Source organism: Rhipicephalus microplus, chromosome 3 (assembly GCF_043290135.1).
Source record: "Rhipicephalus microplus isolate Deutch F79 chromosome 3, USDA_Rmic, whole genome shotgun sequence".
NCBI lineage: Eukaryota > Metazoa > Arthropoda > Arachnida > Ixodida > Ixodidae > Rhipicephalus > Rhipicephalus microplus.
The window spans coordinates 100,969,858-100,991,430 of NC_134702.1; positions in this window are offsets into that span (position 1 = coordinate 100,969,858).

Consider the following 21,573-nt stretch of genomic DNA (forward strand, 5'->3'; position numbering starts at 1 on the left):
TTCGCACTTCTATTGTTAGAAAACGTTTTACTCGCAACTTTACAATGTTTTCTACAAGATTACGACGGTTTCATGCGCTTTCACATTAGATATCGTAGTTCCCGACTTGTAATGTTGAAAAACACTACATCTCACTAAAGGACATTGTTTAATGCGGTTTTACGACGGTTGATATGTCAACCTAACCTAACATTCGCACTTGTATCTAAAGACGCTCAATTACACTGTTTCGTTCACAATTACGATATTTGCTTGACCTCACAGTTTCTCACCAACTTATTACAGTACAGAACACTGTATCTCGCTAAATGACATCGTTCTTTAAGGTTTCACGATACTTGCTTGCGCTTTACCGAGAATGTCACAACATAGCAGTTTCGCACTTGTAACGGTACAACACGCAGTATTTGGCTTGTTCATGCCGTTTTGTGTGCTTTCACAACATTTTACCTATCGCAGTTTCGTACTCGCATTAAAACAACACTATCTCGTTAGATGACGTCGTTTTTGGTGGTTTCACGATGCTACCTAGCTTAAACTAACATAACTCAAACTAACCGAATCTTCGCACTTTTATCGTTAGAAAACGTTTTATTCGCTACTTTACAATGTTTTCTACAAGATTACGACGGTTTCATGCGCTTTCACATTAGATATCGCAGTTCCCGACTTGTAATGGTGAAAAACACAGCATCTCACTAAGTGACATTGTTTAATGCGGTTTTAGCGCGGTTCATATCTTAACCTAACCTAACCTTACCTAAACCAACCTAACCTAACCTAACCTAACCAAACCTTACCTAACATACCCTAACCTAACCTAACCTAACCTAACCAAACCTAACCTAACCTAACCTAACCTAACGTAACCTAACCTAACCTAACCTAACCTAACCTAACCTAACCTAACGACGTTTGCAAGCGCTTTCACATTAGATATCGCAGTTCCCGACTTGTAATGGTGAAAAACACTGCATCTCACTAAGTGACATTGATTAATGCGGTTTTACGACGGTTCATATCTTAACCTAACCTAACATTCGCACTTGTATTAAAAAACGCTCTATTACACTGTTTCGTTCACAATTAGGATATTTGCTTGACCTCACAGTTTCTCACCAACTTATTACAGTACAGAACGCTGTATCTCGCTAAATGACATCGTTCTTTAAGGTTTCACAATACTTGCATGCGCTTTACCGAGAATGTCACAACATAGCAGTTTCGCACTTGTAACGGTACAACACGCAGTATTTGGCTTGTTCATGCCGTTTTGTGTGCTTTCACAACATTTTACCTATCGCAGTTTCGTACTCGCATTAAAACAACACTATCTCGTTAGATGACGTCGTTTTTGGTGGTTTCACGACGCTACCTAGCTTAAACTAACATAACTCAAACTAACCGAACCTTCGCACTTTTATCGTTAGAAAACGTTTTATTCGCTACTTTACAATGTTTTCTACAAGATTACGACGGTTTCATGCGCTTTCACATTAGATATCGCAGTTCCCGACTTGTAATGGTGAAAAACACAGCATCTCACTAAGTGACATTGTTTAATGCGGTTTTAGCGCGGTTCATATCTTAACCTAACCTAACCTTACCTAAACCAACCTAACCTAACTTAACCTAACCAAACCTTACCTAACATACCCTAACCTAACCTAACCTAACCAAACCTAACCTAACCTAACCTAACCTAACGTAACCTAACCTAACCTAACCTAACCTAACTTAACCTAACGACGTTTGCAAGCGCTTTCACATTAGATATCGCAGTTCCCGACTTGTAATGGTGAAAAACACTGCATCTCACTAAGTGACATTGATTAATGCGGTTTTACGACGGTTCATATCTTAACCTAACCTAACATTCGCACTTGTATTAAAAAACGCTCTATTACACTGTTTCGTTCACAATTACGATATTTGCTTGACCTCACAGTTTCTCACCAACTTATTACAGTACAGAACGCTGTATCTCGCTAAATGACATCGTTGTTTAAGGTTTCACGATACTTGCATGCGCTTTACCGAGAATGTCACAACATAGCACTTTCGCACTTGTAACGGTACAACACGCAGTATTTGGCTTGTTCATGCCGTTTTGTGTGCTTTCACAACATTTCACCTATCGCAGTTTCGTACTCGCAATAAAACAACACTATCTCGTTAGATGACGTTGTTTTTGGTAGTTTCACGACGCTACCTAGCTTAAACTAACATAACTCAACCTAACATGACCTTCGCACTTCTATCGTTAGAAAACGTTTTACTCGCTACTTTACATTGCTTTCTACAACATTACGACGGTTTCAAGCGCTTTCACATTAGATATCACAGTTCCCAACTTGTAAAGGTGAAAAACACTGCATCTCACTAAGTGACATTGTTTATTGCGGTTTTACGACGGTTCATACCTTAACCTAACGTAACCTAACCTAACCTAACCCAACCTAACCTAACCTAACCTAACCTAACCTAACCAAACCTAACCTAACGTAACCTAACCTAACCTAACCTAACCTAACCTAACGACGTTTGCAAGCGCTTTCACATTAGATATCGCAGTTCCCAACTTGTAATGGTGAAAAACACTGCATCTCACTAAGTGACATTGTTTAATGCGGTTTTACGACGGTTCATATCTTAACCTAACCTAACATTCGTACTTGTATTGAAAAACGCTCTATTACACTGTTTCGTTCACAATTACGATATTTGCATAACCTCACAGTTTTTCACCAACTTATTGCAGTACAGAACGCTGTATCTCGCTAAATGACATTGTTTTTTAAGGTTTCACGATGCTTGCATGCGCTTTAACGAGAATATCACAATATAGCAGTTTCGCACTTGTAACGGTAGAACACGCAGTATTTGGCTTGTTCATGCCGTTTTGTGTGCATTCACAACATTTCACCTATCGCAGTTTAATACTCGCAATAAAACAACACTATCTCGTTAGATGACGTCGTTTTTGGTAGTTTCACGACGCTACCTAGCTTAAACTAACCTAACCTAACCTAACCTTCGCACTTCTATTGTTAGAAAACGTTTTACTCGCAACTTTACAATGTTTTCTACAAGATTACGACGGTTTCATGCGCTTTCACATTAGATATCGTAGTTCCCGACTTGTAATGTTGAAAAACACTACATCTCACTAAGTGACATTGTTTAATGCGGTTTTACGACGGTTGATATGTCAACCTAACCTAACATTCGCACTTGTATCTAAAGACGCTCAATTACACTGTTTTGTTCACAATTACGATATTTGCTTGACCTCACAGTTTCTCACCAACTTATTACAGTACAGAACACTGTATCTCGCTAAATGACATCGTTCTTTAAGGTTTCACGATACTTGCATGCGCTTTACCGAGAATGTCACAACATAGCAGTTTCGCACTTGTAACGGTACAACACGCAGTATTTGGCTTGTTCATGCCGTTTTGTGTGCTTTCACAACATTTTACCTATCGCAGTTTCGTACTCGCATTAAAACAACACTATCTCGTTAGATGACGTCGTTTTTGGTGGTTTCACGATGCTACCTAGCTTAAACTAACATAACTCAAACTAACCGAATCTTCGCACTTTTATCGTTAGAAAACGTTTTATTCGCTACTTTACAATGTTTTCTACAAGATTACGACGGTTTCATGCGCTTTCACATTAGATATCGCAGTTCCCGACTTGTAATGGTGAAAAACACAGCATCTCACTAAGTGACATTGTTTAATGCGGTTTTAGCGCGGTTCATATCTTAACCTAACCTAACCTTACCTAAACCAACCTAACCTAACCTAACCTAACCAAACCTTACCTAACATACCCTAACCTAACCTAATCTAACCTAACCAAACCTAACCTAACCTAACCTAACCTAACGTAACCTAACCTAACCTAACCTAACGTAACCTAACCTAACGACGTTTGCAAGCGCTTTCACATTAGATATCGCAGTTCCCGACTTGTAATGGTGAAAAACACTGCATCTCACTAAGTGACATTGATTAATGCGGTTTTACGACGGTTCATATCTTAACCTAACCTAACATTCGCACTTGTATTAAAAAACGCTCTATTACACTGTTTCGTTCACAATTAGGATATTTGCTTGACCTCACAGTTTCTCACCAACTTATTACAGTACAGAACGCTGTATCTCGCTAAATGACATCGTTCTTTAAGGTTTCACAATACTTGCATGCGCTTTACCGAGAATGTCACAACATAGCAGTTTCGCACTTGTAACGGTACAACACGCAGTATTTGGCTTGTTCATGCCGTTTTGTGTGCTTTCACAACATTTCACCTATCGCAGTTTCGTACTCGCAATAAAACAACACTATCTCGTTAGATGACGTTGTTTTTGGTAGTTTCACGACGCTACCTAGCTTAAAATAACATAACTCAACCTAACATGTCCTTCGCACTTCTATCGTTAGAAAACGTTTTACTCGCTACTTTACATTGCTTTCTACAACATTACGACGGTTTCAAGCGCTTTCACATTAGATATCACAGTTCCCAACTTGTAAAGGTGAAAAACACTGCATCTCACTAAGTGACATTGTTTAATGCGGTTTTACGACGGTTCATACCCTAACCTAACCTAACCTAACCTAACCTAACCTTACCTAACCTAACCTAACCTAACCCAACCCAACCCAACCTCACCTAACCTAACCTAACCTAAACTAACCTAACCCAACCTAACCTAACCTAACCTAACCTAACCCAACCTAACCCAACCCAACCCAACCTAACCTAACCTAACCTAACCTAACCTAACCTAACCTAACTTAACCTAACCTAACGTAACCTAACCTAACCTATTCTAACGTAACCTAACCTTACCTGACCTAACCTAACCTAACGTAACCTAACCTAACCTAACATAACCTAACGTAACCTAACCTAACCTAACCTAATGTAACCTAACCTAACCTAACCCAACCTAACCCAACCCAACCCAACCCAACAACACCCAACCCAACATAACATAACCTAACCTAACCTTACCTAACCTAACCTAACCTAACGTAACCTAACCTAACCTAACCTAACGTAACCTAACCTAACCTAACGTAACCTAACCTAACCTAACCTGACCTAACCCAACCTAACCTAACCTAACCTAACCCAACTCAACCCAACCTAACCTAATCTAACCTAACCTAACCTAACCTAACCGAAGCTAACCTAACCTAACCTAACCTAACCTAATGACGGTTGCAAGCGCTTTCACATTAAATATCGCAGTTCCCCACTTTTAATGGTGAAAAACACTGCATCTCACTAAGTGACATTGTTTAATGCGGTTTTACGACGGTTGATATGTCAACCTAACCTAACATTCGCACTTGTATCTAAAGACGCTCAATTACACTTTTTCGTTCACAATTACGATATTTGCTTGACCTCACAGTTTCTCACCAACTTATTACAGTACAGAACGCTGTATCTCGCTAAATGACATCGTTTTTTAAGGTTTCACGATACTTGCATGCGCTTTACCGAGAATGTCACAACATAGCACTTTCGCACTTGTAACGGTACAACACGCAGTATTTGGCTTGTTCATGCCGTTTTGTGTGCTTTCACAACATTTTACCTATCGCAGTTTCGTACTCGCAATAAAACAACACTATCTCGTTAGATGACGTCGTTTTTGGTGGTTTCACGACGCTACCTAGCTTAAACTAACATAACTCAACCTAACATAACCTTCGCACTTCTATCGTTAGAAAACGTTTTACTCGCTACTTTACATTGCTTTCTACAACATTACGACGGTTTCAAGCGCTTTCACATTAGATATCGCAGTTCCCGACTTGTAAAGGTGAAAAACACTGCATCTCACTAAGTGACATTGTTTATTGTGGTTTTACGACGGTTCATACCTTAACCTAAAATAACCTAACCCAACTCAACCCAACCTAACCTAATCTAACCTAACCTAACCTAACCTAACCTAACCAAACCTAACCTAACCTAACCTAACCTAACCTAACCTAACGACGGTTGCATGCGCTTTCACATTAAATATCGCAGTTCCCCACTTTTAATGGTGAAAAACACTGCATCTCAGTAATTGACATTGTTTAATGCGGTTTTACGACGGTTCATATCTTAACCTAACCTAACATTCGCACTTGTATCTAAAAACGCTCTATTACACTGTTGTGTTAACAATTACGATATTTGCATAACCTCACAGTTTTTCACCAACTTATTGCAGTACAGAACGCTGTATCTCGCTAAATGACATTGTTCTTTAAGGTTTCACGATGCTTGCATGCGCTTTAACGAGAATATCACAATATAGCAGTTTCGCACTTGTAACGGTAGAACACGCAGTATTTGGCTTGTTCATGCCGTTTTGTGTGCTTTCACAACGTTTCACCTATCGCAGTTTAATACTCGCTATAAAACAACACTATCTCGTTAGATGACGTCGTTTTTGGTAGTTTCACGACGCTACCTAGCTTAAACTAACCTAACCTAACCTAACCTTCGCACTTCTATCGTTAGAAAACGTTTTACTCGCCACTTTACAATGTTTTCTACAAGATTACGGCGGTTTCATGCGCTTTCACATTAGATATCGTAGTTCCCGACTTGTAATGTTGAAAAACACTACATCTCACTAAGTGACATTGTTTAATGCGGTTTTACGACGGTTGATATGTCAACCTAACCTAACATTCGCACTTGTATCTAAAGACGCTCAATTACACTGTTTCGTTCACAATTACGATATTTGCTTGACCTCACAGTTTCTCACCAACTTATTACAGTACAGAACGCTGTATCTCGCTAAATGACATCGTTCTTTAAGGTTTCACGATACTTGCATGCGCTTTACCGAGAATGTCACAACATAGCAGTTTCGCACTTGTAACGGTACAACACGCAGTATTTGGCTTGTTCATGCCGTTTTGTGTGCTTTCACAACATTTTACCTATCGCAGTTTCGTACTCGCATTAAAACAACACTATCTCGTTAGATGACGTCGTTTTTGGTGGTTTCACGACGCTACCTAGCTTAAACTAACATAACTCAAACTAACCGAACCTTCGCACTTTTATCGTTAGAAAACGTTTCATTCGCTACTTTACAATGTTTTCTACAAGATTACGACGGTTTCATGCGCTTTCACATTAGATATCGCAGTTCCCGACTTGTAATGGTGAAAAACACAGCATCTCACTAAGTGACATTGTTTATTGCGGTTTTAGCGCGGTTCATATCTTAACCTAACCTAACCTTACCTAAACCAACCTAACCTAACTTAACCTAACCAAACCTTACCTAACATACCCTAACCTAACCTAACCTAACCAAACCTAACCTAACCTAACCTAACCTAACGTAACCTAACCTAACCTAACCTAACCTAACTTAACCTAACGACGTTTGCAAGCGCTTTCACATTAGATATCGCAGTTCCCGACTTGTAATGGTGAAAAACACTGCATCTCACTAAGTGACATTGATTAATGCGGTTTTACGACGGTTCATATCTTAACCTAACCTAACATTCGCACTTGTATTAAAAAACGCACTATTACACTGTTTCGTTCACAATTACGATATTTGCTTGACCTCACAGTTTCTCACCAACTTATTACAGTACAGAACGCTGTATCTCGCTAAATGACATCGTTCTTTAAGGTTTCACGATACTTGCATGCGCTTTACCGAGAATGTCACAACATAGCAGTTTCGCACTTGTAACGGTACAACACGCAGTATTTGGCTTGTTCATGCCGTTTTGTGTGCTTTCACAACATTTTACCTATCGCAGTTTCGTACTCGCATTAAAACAACACTATCTCGTTAGATGACGTCGTTTTTGGTGGTTTCACGATGCTACCTAGCTTAAACTAACATAACTCAAACTAACCGAATCTTCGCACTTTTATCGTTAGAAAACGTTTTATTCGCTACTTTACAATGTTTTCTACAAGATTACGACGGTTTCAAGCGCTTTCACATTAGATATCGCAGTTCCCGACTTGTAATGGTGAAAAACACAGCATCTCACTAAGTGACATTGTTTAATGCGGTTTTAGCGCGGTTCATATCTTAACCTAACCTAACCTTACCTAAACCAACCTAACCTAACTTAACCTAACCAAACCTTACCTAACATACCCTAACCTAACCTAACCTAACCAAACCTAACCTAACCTAACCTAACCTAACGTAACCTAACCTAACCTAACCTAACCTAACTTAACCTAACGACGTTTGCAAGCGCTTTCACATTAGATATCGCAGTTCCCGACTTGTAATGGTGAAAAACACTGCATCTCACTAAGTGACATTGATTAATGCGGTTTTACGACGGTTCATATCTTAACCTAACCTAACATTCGCACTTGTATTAAAAAACGCTCTATTACACTGTTTCGTTCACAATTACGATATTTGCTTGACCTCACAGTTTCTCACCAACTTATTACAGTACAGAACGCTGTATCTCGCTAAATGACATCGTTCTTTAAGGTTTCACGATACTTGCATGCGCTTTACCGAGAATGTCACAACATAGCAGTTTCGCACTTGTAACGGTACAACACGCAGTATTTGGCTTGTTCATGCCGTTTTGTGTGCTTTCACAACATTTTACCTATCGCAGTTTCGTACTCGCATTAAAACAACACTATCTCGTTAGATGACGTCGTTTTTGGTGGTTTCACGATGCTACCTAGCTTAAACTAACATAACTCAAACTAACCGAATCTTCGCACTTTTATCGTTAGAAAACGTTTTATTCGCTACTTTACAATGTTTTCTACAAGATTACGACGGTTTCATGCGCTTTCACATTAGATATCGCAGTTCCCGACTTGTAATGGTGAAAAACACAGCATCTCACTAAGTGACATTGTTTAATGCGGTTTTAGCGCGGTTCATATCTTAACCTAACCTAACCTTACCTAAACCAACCTAACCTAACCTAACCTAACCAAACCTTACCTAACATACCCTAACCTAACCTAACCTAACCTAACCAAACCTAACCTAACCTAACCTAACCTAACCTAACCTAACCTAACCTAACCTAACGACGTTTGCAAGCGCTTTCACATTAGATATCGCAGTTCCCGACTTGTAATGGTGAAAAACACTGCATCTCACTAAGTGACATTGATTAATGCGGTTTTACGACGGTTCATATCTTAACCTAACCTAACATTCGCACTTGTATTAAAAAACGCTCTATTACACTGTTTCGTTCACAATTAGGATATTTGCTTGACCTCACAGTTTCTCACCAACTTATTACAGTACAGAACGCTGTATCTCGCTAAATGACATCGTTCTTTAAGGTTTCACAATACTTGCATGCGCTTTACCGAGAATGTCACAACATAGCAGTTTCGCACTTGTAACGGTACAACACGCAGTATTTGGCTTGTTCATGCCGTTTTGTGTGCTTTCACAACATTTCACCTATCGCAGTTTCGTACTCGCAATAAAACAACACTATCTCGTTAGATGACGTTGTTTTTGGTAGTTTCACGACGCTACCTAGCTTAAACTAACATAACTCAACCTAACATGACCTTCGCACTTCTATCGTTAGAAAACGTTTTACTCGCTACTTTACATTGCTTTCTACAACATTACGACGGTTTCAAGCGCTTTCACATTAGATATCACAGTTCCCAACTTGTAAAGGTGAAAAACACTGCATCTCACTAAGTGACATTGTTTAATGCGGTTTTACGACGGTTCATACCCTAACCTAACCTAACCTAACCTAACCTAACCTTACCTAACCTAACCTAACCTAACCCAACCCAACCCAACCTAACCTAACCTAACCTAACCTAAACTAACCTAACCCAACCTAACCTAACCTAACCTAACCTAACCCAACCTAACCCAACCCAACCCAACCTAACCTAACCTAACCTAACCTAACCTAACTTAACCTAACCTAACGTAACCTAACCTAACCTATTCTAACGTAACCTAACCTTACCTGACCTAACCTAACCTAACGTAACCTAACCTAACCTAACATAACCTAACGTAACCTAACCTAACCTAACCTAATGTAACCTAACCTAACCTAACCCAACCTAACCCAACCCAACCCAACCCAACAACACCCAACCCAACATAACATAACCTAACCTAACCTTACCTAACCTAACCTAACCTAACGTAACCTAACCTAACCTAACCTAACGTAACCTAACCTAACCTAACGTAACCTAACCTAACCTAACCTGACCTAACCCAACCTAACCTAACCTAACCTAACCTAACCCAACTCAACCCAACCTAACCTAATCTAACCTAACCTAACCTAACCTAACCGAAGCTAACCTAACCTAACCTAACCTAACCTAACCTAATGACGGTTGCAAGCGCTTTCACATTAAATATCGCAGTTCCCTACTTTTAATGGTGAAAAACACTGCATCTCACTAAGTGACATTGTTTAATGCGGTTTTACGACGGTTGATATGTCAACCTAACCTAACATTCGCACTTGTATCTAAAGACGCTCAATTACACTTTTTCGTTCACAATTACGATATTTGCTTGACCTCACAGTTTCTCACCAACTTATTACAGTACAGAACGCTGTATCTCGCTAAATGACATCGTTTTTTAAGGTTTCACGATACTTGCATGCGCTTTACCGAGAATGTCACAACATAGCACTTTCGCACTTGTAACGGTACAACACGCAGTATTTGGCTTGTTCATGCCGTTTTGTGTGCTTTCACAACATTTTACCTATCGCAGTTTCGTACTCGCAATAAAACAACACTATCTCGTTAGATGACGTCGTTTTTGGTGGTTTCACGACGCTACCTAGCTTAAACTAACATAACTCAACCTAACATAACCTTCGCACTTCTATCGTTAGAAAACGTTTTACTCGCTACTTTACATTGCTTTCTACAACATTACGACGGTTTCAAGCGCTTTCACATTAGATATCGCAGTTCCCGACTTGTAAAGGTGAAAAACACTGCATCTCACTAAGTGACATTGTTTATTGTGGTTTTACGACGGTTCATACCTTAACCTAAAATAACCTAACCCAACTCAACCCAACCTAACCTAATCTAACCTAACCTAACCTAACCTAACCTAACCAAACCTAACCTAACCTAACCTAACCTAACCTAACCTAACGACGGTTGCAAGCGCTTTCACATTAAATATCGCAGTTCCCCACTTTTAATGGTGAAAAACACTGCATCTCAGTAATTGACATTGTTTAATGCGGTTTTACGACGGTTCATATCTTAACCTAACCTAACATTCGCACTTGTATCTAAAAACGCTCTATTACACTGTTGTGTTAACAATTACGATATTTGCATAACCTCACAGTTTTTCACCAACCTATTGCAGTACAGAACGCTGTATCTCGCTAAATGACATTGTTCTTTAAGGTTTCACGATGCTTGCATGCGCTTTAACGAGAATATCACAATATAGCAGTTTCGCACTTGTAACGGTAGAACACGCAGTATTTGGCTTGTTCATGCCGTTTTGTGTGCTTTCACAACGTTTCACCTATCGCAGTTTAATACTCGCTATAAAACAACACTATCTCGTTAGATGACGTCGTTTTTGGTAGTTTCACGACGCTACCTAGCTTAAACTAACCTAACCTAACCTAATCTTCGCACTTCTATCGTTAGAAAACGTTTTACTCGCCACTTTACAATGTTTTCTACAAGATTACGGCGGTTTCATGCGCTTTCACATTAGATATCGTAGTTCCCGACTTGTAATGTTGAAAAACACTACATCTCACTAAGTGACATTGTTTAATGCGGTTTTACGACGGTTGATATGTCAACCTAACCTAACATTCGCACTTGTATCTAAAGACGCTCAATTACACTGTTTCGTTCACAATTACGATATTTGCTTGACCTCACAGTTTCTCACCAACTTATTACAGTACAGAACGCTGTATCTCGCTAAATGACATCGTTCTTTAAGGTTTCACGATACTTGCATGCGCTTTACCGAGAATGTCACAACATAGCAGTTTCGCACTTGTAACGGTACAACACGCAGTATTTGGCTTGTTCATGCCGTTTTGTGTGCTTTCACAACATTTTACCTATCGCAGTTTCGTACTCGCATTAAAACAACACTATCTCGTTAGATGACGTCGTTTTTGGTGGTTTCACGACGCTACCTAGCTTAAACTAACATAACTCAAACTAACCGAACCTTCGCACTTTTATCGTTAGAAAACGTTTTATTCGCTACTTTACAATGTTTTCTACAAGATTACGACGGTTTCATGCGCTTTCACATTAGATATCGCAGTTCCCGACTTGTAATGGTGAAAAACACAGCATCTCACTAAGTGACATTGTTTAATGCGGTTTTAGCGCGGTTCATATCTTAACCTAACCTAACCTTACCTAAACCAACCTAACCTAACTTAACCTAACCAAACCTTACCTAACATACCCTAACCTAACCTAACCTAACCAAACCTAACCTAACCTAACCTAACGTAACCTAACCTAACCTAACCTAACCTAACTTAACCTAACGACGTTTGCAAGCGCTTTCACATTAGATATCGCAGTTCCCGACTTGTAATGGTGAAAAACACTGCATCTCACTAAGTGACATTGATTAATGCGGTTTTACGACGGTTCATATCTTAACCTAACCTAACATTCGCACTTGTATTAAAAAACGCTCTATTACACTGTTTCGTTCACAATTACGATATTTGCTTGACCTCACAGTTTCTCACCAACTTATTACAGTACAGAACGCTGTATCTCGCTAAATGACATCGTTCTTTAAGGTTTCACGATACTTGCATGCGCTTTACCGAGAATGTCACAACATAGCACTTTCGCACTTGTAACGGTACAACACGCAGTATTTGGCTTGTTCATGCCGTTTTGTGTGCTTTCACAACATTTCACCTATCGCAGTTTCGTACTCGCAATAAAACAACACTATCTCGTTAGATGACGTTGTTTTTGGTAGTTTCACGACGCTACCTAGCTTAAACTAACATAACTCAACCTAACATGACCTTCGCACTTCTATCGTTAGAAAACGTTTTACTCGCTACTTTACATTGCTTTCTACAACATTACGACGGTTTCAAGCGCTTTCACATTAGATATCACAGTTCCCAACTTGTAAAGGTGAAAAACACTGCATCTCACTAAGTGACATTGTTTATTGCGGTTTTACGACGGTTCATACCTTAACCTAACGTAACCTAACCTAACCTAACCCAACCTAACCTAACCTAACCTAACCTAACCTAACCTAACCAAACCTAACCTAACGTAACCTAACCTAACCTAACCTAACCTAACCTAACGACGTTTGCAAGCGCTTTCACATTAGATATCGCAGTTCCCAACTTGTAATGGTGAAAAACACTGCATCTCACTAAGTGACATTGTTTAATGCGGTTTTACGACGGTTCATATCTTAACCTAACCTAACATTCGTACTTGTATTGAAAAACGCTCTATTACACTGTTTCGTTCACAATTACGATATTTGCATAACCTCACAGTTTTTCACCAACTTATTGCAGTACAGAACGCTGTATCTCGCTAAATGACATTGTTCTTTAAGGTTTCACGATGCTTGCATGCGCTTTAACGAGAATATCACAATATAGCAGTTTCGCACTTGTAACGGTAGAACACGCAGTATTTGGCTTGTTCATGCCGTTTTGTGTGCATTCACAACATTTCACCTATCGCAGTTTAATACTCGCAATAAAACAACACTATCTCGTTAGATGACGTCGTTTTTGGTAGTTTCACGACGCTACCTAGCTTAAACTAACCTAACCTAACCTAACCTTCGCACTTCTATTGTTAGAAAACGTTTTACTCGCAACTTTACAATGTTTTCTACAAGATTACGACGGTTTCATGCGCTTTCACATTAGATATCGTAGTTCCCGACTTGTAATGTTGAAAAACACTACATCTCACTAAGTGACATTGTTTAATGCGGTTTTACGACGGTTGATATGTCAACCTAACCTAACATTCGCACTTGTATCTAAAGACGCTCAATTACACTGTTTCGTTCACAATTACGATATTTGCTTGACCTCACAGTTTCTCACCAACTTATTACAGTACAGAACGCTGTATCTCGCTAAATGACATCGTTCTTTAAGGTTTCACGATACTTGCATGCGCTTTACCGAGAATGTCACAACATAGCAGTTTCGCACTTGTAACGGTACAACACGCAGTATTTGGCTTGTTCATGCCGTTTTGTGTGCTTTCACAACATTTTACCTATCGCAGTTTCGTACTCGCATTAAAACAACACTATCTCGTTAGATGACGTCGTTTTTGGTGGTTTCACGATGCTACCTAGCTTAAACTAACATAACTCAAACTAACCGAATCTTCGCACTTTTATCGTTAGAAAACGTTTTATTCGCTACTTTACAATGTTTTCTACAAGATTACGACGGTTTCATGCGCTTTCACTTTAGATATCGCAGTTCCCGACTTGTAATGGTGAAAAACACAGCATCTCACTAAGTGACATTGTTTAATGCGGTTTTAGCGCGGTTCATATCTTAACCTAACCTAACCTTACCTAAACCAACCTAACCTAACCTAACCTAACCAAACCTTACCTAACATACCCTAACCTAACCTAACCTAACCTAACCAAACCTAACTTAACCTAACCTAACCTAACGTAACCTAACCTAACCTAACCTAACCTAACCTAACGACGTTTGCAAGCGCTTTCACATTAGATATCGCAGTTCCCGACTTGTAATGGTGAAAAACACTGCATCTCACTAAGTGACATTGATTAATGCGGTTTTACGACGGTTCATATCTTAACCTAACCTAACATTCGCACTTGTATTAAAAAACGCTCTATTACACTGTTTCGTTCACAATTAGGATATTTGCTTGACCTCACAGTTTCTCACCAACTTATTACAGTACAGAACGCTGTATCTCGCTAAATGACATCGTTCTTTAAGGTTTCACAATACTTGCATGCGCTTTACCGAGAATGTCACAACATAGCAGTTTCGCACTTGTAACGGTACAACACGCAGTATTTGGCTTGTTCATGCCGTTTTGTGTGCTTTCACAACATTTCACCTATCGCAGTTTCGTACTCGCAATAAAACAACACTATCTCGTTAGATGACGTTGTTTTTGGTAGTTTCACGACGCTACCTAGCTTAAACTAACATAACTCAACCTAACATGACCTTCGCACTTCTATCGTTAGAAAACGTTTTACTCGCTACTTTACATTGCTTTCTACAACATTACGACGGTTTCAAGCGCTTTCACATTAGATATCACAGTTCCCAACTTGTAAAGGTGAAAAACACTGCATCTCACTAAGTGACATTGTTTAATGCGGTTTTACGACGGTTCATACCCTAACCTAACCTAACCTAACCTAACCTTACCTAACCTAACCTAACCTAACCCAACCCAACCCAACCTCACCTAACCTAACCTAACCTAAACTAACCTAACCCAACCTAACCTAACCTAACCTAACCTAACCCAACCTAACCCAACCCAACCCAACCTAACCTAACCTAACCTAACCTAACCTAACCTAACTTAACCTAACCTAACGTAACCTAACCTAACCTATTCTAACGTAACCTAACCTTACCTGACCTAACCTAACCTAACGTAACCTAACCTAACCTAACATAACCTAACGTAACCTAACCTAACCTAACCTAATGTAACCTAACCTAACGTAACCCAACCTAACCCAACCCAACCCAACCCAACAACACCCAACCCAACATAACATAACCTAACCTAACCTTACCTAACCTAACCTAACCTAACGTAACCTAACCTAACCTAACCTAACGTAACCTAACCTAACCTAACGTAACCTAACCTAACCTAACCTGACCTAACCCAACCTAACCTAACCTAACCTAACCTAACCCAACTCAACCCAACCTAACCTAATCTAACCTAACCTAACCTAACCTAACCGAAGCTAACCTAACCTAACCTAACCTAACCTAACCTAACCTAATGACGGTTGCAAGCGCTTTCACATTAAATATCGCAGTTCCCCACTTTTAATGGTGAAAAACACTGCATCTCACTAAGTGACATTGTTTAATGCGGTTTTACGACGGTTGATATGTCAACCTAACCTAACATTCGCACTTGTATCTAAAGACGCTCAATTACACTTTTTCGTTCACAATTACGATATTTGCTTGACCTCACAGTTTCTCACCAACTTATTACAGTACAGAACGCTGTATCTCGCTAAATGACATCGTTTTTTAAGGTTTCACGATACTTGCATGCGCTTTACCGAGAATGTCACAACATAGCACTTTCGCACTTGTAACGGTACAACACGCAGTATTTGGCTTGTTCATGCCGTTTTGTGTGCTTTCACAACATTTTACCTATCGCAGTTTCGTACTCGCAATAAAACAACACTATCTCGTTAGATGACGTCGTTTTTGGTGGTTTCACGACGCTACCTAGCTTAAACTAACATAACTCAACCTAACATAACCTTCGCACTTCTATCGTTAGAAAACGTTTTACTCGCTACTTTACATTGCTTTCTACAACATTACGACGGTTTCAAGCGCTTTCACATTAGATATCGCAGTTCCCGACTTGTAAAGGTGAAAAACACTGCATCTCACTAAGTGACATTGTTTATTGTGGTTTTACGACGGTTCATACCTTAACCTAAAATAACCTAACCCAACTCAACCCAACCTAACCTAATCTAACCTAACCTAACCTAACCTAACCTAACCAAACCTAACCTAACCTAACCTAACCTAACCTAACCTAACGACGGTTGCAAGCGCTTTCACATTAAATATCGCAGTTCCCCACTTTTAATGGTGAAAAACACTGCATCTCAGTAATTGACATTGTTTAATGCGGTTTTACGACGGTTCATATCTTAACCTAACCTAACATTCGCACTTGTATCTAAAAACGCTCTATTACACTGTTGTGTTAACAATTACGATATTTGCATAACCTCACAGTTTTTCACCAACTTATTGCAGTACAGAACGCTGTATCTCGCTAAATGACATTGTTCTTTAAGGTTTCACGATGCTTGCATGCGCTTTAACGAGAATATCACAATATAGCAGTTTCGCACTTGTAACGGTAGAACACGCAGTATTTGGCTTGTTCATGCCGTTTTGTGTGCTTTCACAACGTTTCACCTATCGCAGTTTAATACTCGCTATAAAACAACACTATCTCGTTAGATGACGTCGTTTTTGGTAGTTTCACGACGCTACCTAGCTTAAACTAACCTAACCTAACCTAACCTTCGCGCTTCTATCGTTAGAAAACGTTTTACTCGCCACTTTACAATGTTTTCTACAAGATTACGGCGGTTTCATGCGCTTTCACATTAGATATCGTAGTTCCCGACTTGTAATGTTGAAAAACACTACATCTCACTAAGTGACATTGTTTAATGCGGTTTTACGACGGTTGATATGTCAACCTAACCTAACATTCGCACTTGTATCTAAAGACGCTCAATTACACTGTTTCGTTCACAATTACGATATTTGCTTGACCTCACAGTTTCTCACCAACTTATTACAGTACAGAACGCTGTATCTCGCTAAATGACATCGTTCTTTAAGGTTTCACGATACTTGCATGCGCTTTACCGAGAATGTCACAACATAGCAGTTTCGCACTTGTAACGGTACAACACGCAGTATTTGGCTTGTTCATGCCGTTTTGTGTGCTTTCACAACATTTTACCTATCGCAGTTTCGTACTCGCATTAAAACAACACTATCTCGTTAGATGACGTCGTTTTTGGTGGTTTCACGACGCTACCTAGCTTAAACTAACATAACTCAAACTAACCGAACCTTCGCACTTTTATCGTTAGAAAACGTTTTATTCGCTACTTTACAATGTTTTCTACAAGATTACGACGGTTTCATGCGCTTTCACATTAGATATCGCAGTTCCCGACTTGTAATGGTGAAAAACACAGCATCTCACTAAGTGACATTGTTTAATGCGGTTTTAGCGCGGTTCATATCTTAACCTAACCTAACCTTACCTAAACCAACCTAACCTAACTTAACCTAACCAAACCTTACCTAACATACCCTAACCTAACCTAACCTAACCAAACCTAACCTAACCTAACCTAACCTAACGTAACCTAACCTAACCTAACCTAACCTAACTTAACCTAACGACGTTTGCAAGCGCTTTCACATTAGATATCGCAGTTCCCGACTTGTAATGGTGAAAAACACTGCATCTCACTAAGTGACATTGATTAATGCGGTTTTACGACGGTTCATATCTTAACCTAACCTAACATTCGCACTTGTATTAAAAAACGCTCTATTACACTGTTTCGTTCACAATTACGATATTTGCTTGACCTCACAGTTTCTCACCAACTTATTACAGTACAGAACGCTGTATCTCGCTAAATGACATCGTTCTTTAAGGTTTCACGATACTTGCATGCGCTTTACCGAGAATGTCACAACATAGCAGTTTCGCACTTGTAACGGTACAACACGCAGTATTTGGCTTGTTCATGCCGTTTTGTGTGCTTTCACAACATTTTACCTATCGCAGTTTCGTACTCGCATTAAAACAACACTATCTCGTTAGATGACGTCGTTTTTGGTGGTTTCACGATGCTACCTAGCTTAAACTAACATAACTCAAACTAACCGAATCTTCGCACTTTTATCGTTAGAAAACGTTTTATTCGCTACTTTACAATGTTTTCTACAAGATTACGACGGTTTCATGCGCTTTCACATTAGATATCGCAGTTCCCGACTTGTAATGGTGAAAAACACAGCATCTCACTAAGTGACATTGTTTAATGCGGTTTTAGCGCGGTTCATATCTTAACCTAACCTAACCTTACCTAAACCAACCTAACCTAACTTAACCTAACCAAACCTTACCTAACATACCCTAACCTAACCTAACCTAACCAAACCTAACCTAACCTAACCTAACCTAACGTAACCTAACCTAACCTAACCTAACCTAACCTAACTTAACCTAACGACGTTTGCAAGCGCTTTCACATTAGATATCGCAGTTCCCGACTTGTAATGGTGAAAAACACTGCATCTCACTAAGTGACATTGATTAATGCGGTTTTACGACGGTTCATATCTTAACCTAACCTAACATTCGCACTTGTATTAAAAAACGCTCTATTACACTGTTTCGTTCACAATTACGATATTTGCTTGACCTCACAGTTTCTCACCAACTTATTACAGTACAGAACGCTGTATCTCGCTAAATGACATCGTTCTTTAAGGTTTCACGATACTTGCATGCGCTTTACCGAGAATGTCACAACATAGCAGTTTCGCACTTGTAACGGTACAACACGCAGTATTTGGCTTGTTCATGCCGTTTTGTGTGCTTTCACAACATTTTACCTATCGCAGTTTCGTACTCGCATTAAAACAACACTATCTCGTTAGATGACGTCGTTTTTGGTGGTTTCACGATGCTACCTAGCTTAAACTAACATAACTCAAACTAACCGAATCTTCGCACTTTTATCGTTAGAAAACGTTTTATTCGCTACTTTACAATGTTTTCTACAAGATTACGACGGTTTCATGCGCTTTCACATTAGATATCGCAGTTCCCGACTTGTAATGGTGAAAAACACAGCATCTCACTAAGTGACATTGTTTAATGCGGTTTTAGCGCGGTTCATATCTTAACCTAACCTAACCTTACCTAAACCAACCTAACCTAACCTAACCTAACCAAACCTTACCTAACATACCCTAACCTAACCTAACCTAACCTAACCAAACCTAACCTAACCTAACCTAACCTAACGTAACCTAACCTAACCTAACCTAACCTAACCTAACCTAACCTAACGACGTTTGCAAGCGCTTTCACATTAGATATCGCAGTTCCCGACTTGTAATGGTGAAAAACACTGCATCTCACTAAGTGACATTGATTAATGCGGTTTTACGACGGTTCATATCTTAACCTAACCTAACATTCGCACTTGTATTAAAAAACGCTCTATTACACTGTTTCGTTCACAATTAGGATATTTGCTTGACCTCACAGTTTCTCACCAACTTATTACAGTACAGAACGCTGTATCTCGCTAAATGACATCGTTCTTTAAGGTTTCACAATACTTGCATGCGCTTTACCGAGAATGTCACAACATAGCAGTTTCGCACTTGTAACGGTACAACACGCAGTATTTGGCTTGTTCATGCCGTTTTGTGTGCTTTCACAACATTTCACCTATCGCAGTTTCGTACTCGCAATAAAACAACACTATCTCGTTAGATGACGTTGTTTTTGGTAGTTTCACGACGCTACCTAGCTTAAACTAACATAACTCAACCTAACATGACCTTCGCACTTCTATCGTTAGAAAACGTTTTACTCGCTACTTTACATTGCTTTCTACAACATTACGACGGTTTCAAGCGCTTTCACATTAGATATCACAGTTCCCAACTTGTAAAGGTGAAAAACACTGCATCTCACTAAGTGACATTGTTTAATGCGGTTTTACGACGGTTCATACCCTAACCTAACCTAACCTAACCTAACCTAACCTTACCTAACCTAACCTAACCTAACCCAACCCAACCCAACCTAACCTAACCTAACCTAACCTAAACTAACCTAACCCAACCTAACCTAACCTAACCCAACCTAACCCAACCTAACCCAACCCAACCCAACCTAACCTAACCTAACCTAACCTAACCTAACCTAACCTAACTTAACCTAACCTAACGTAACCTAACCTAACCTATTCTAACGTAACCTAACCTTACCTGACCTAACCTAACCTAACGTAACCTAACCTAACCTAACATAACCTAACGTAACCTAACCTAACCTAACCTAATGTAACCTAACCTAACCTAACCCAACCTAACCCAACCCAACCCAACCCAACAACACCCAACCCAACATAACATAACCTAACCTAACCTTACCTAACCTAACCTAACCTAACGTAACCTAACCTAACCTAACCTAACGTAACCTAACCTAACGTAACCTAACCTAACCTAACCTGACCTAACCCAACCTAACCTAACCTAACCTAACCTAACCCAACTCAACCCAACCTAACCTAATCTAACCTAACCTAACCTAACCTAACCGAAGCTAACCTAACCTAACCTAACCTAACCTAACCTAACCTAATGACGGTTGCAAGCGCTTTCACATTAAATATCGCAGTTCCCCACTTTTAATGGTGAAAAACACTGCATCTCACTAAGTGACATTGTTTAATGCGGTTTTACGACGGTTGATATGTCAACCTAACCTAACATTCGCACTTGTATCTAAAGACGCTCAATTACACTTTTTCGTTCACAATTACGATATTTGCTTGACCTCACAGTTTCTCACCAACTTATTACAGTACAGAACGCTGTATCTCGCTAAATGACATCGTTTTTTAAGGTTTCACGATACTTGCATGCGCTTTACCGAGAATGTCACAAC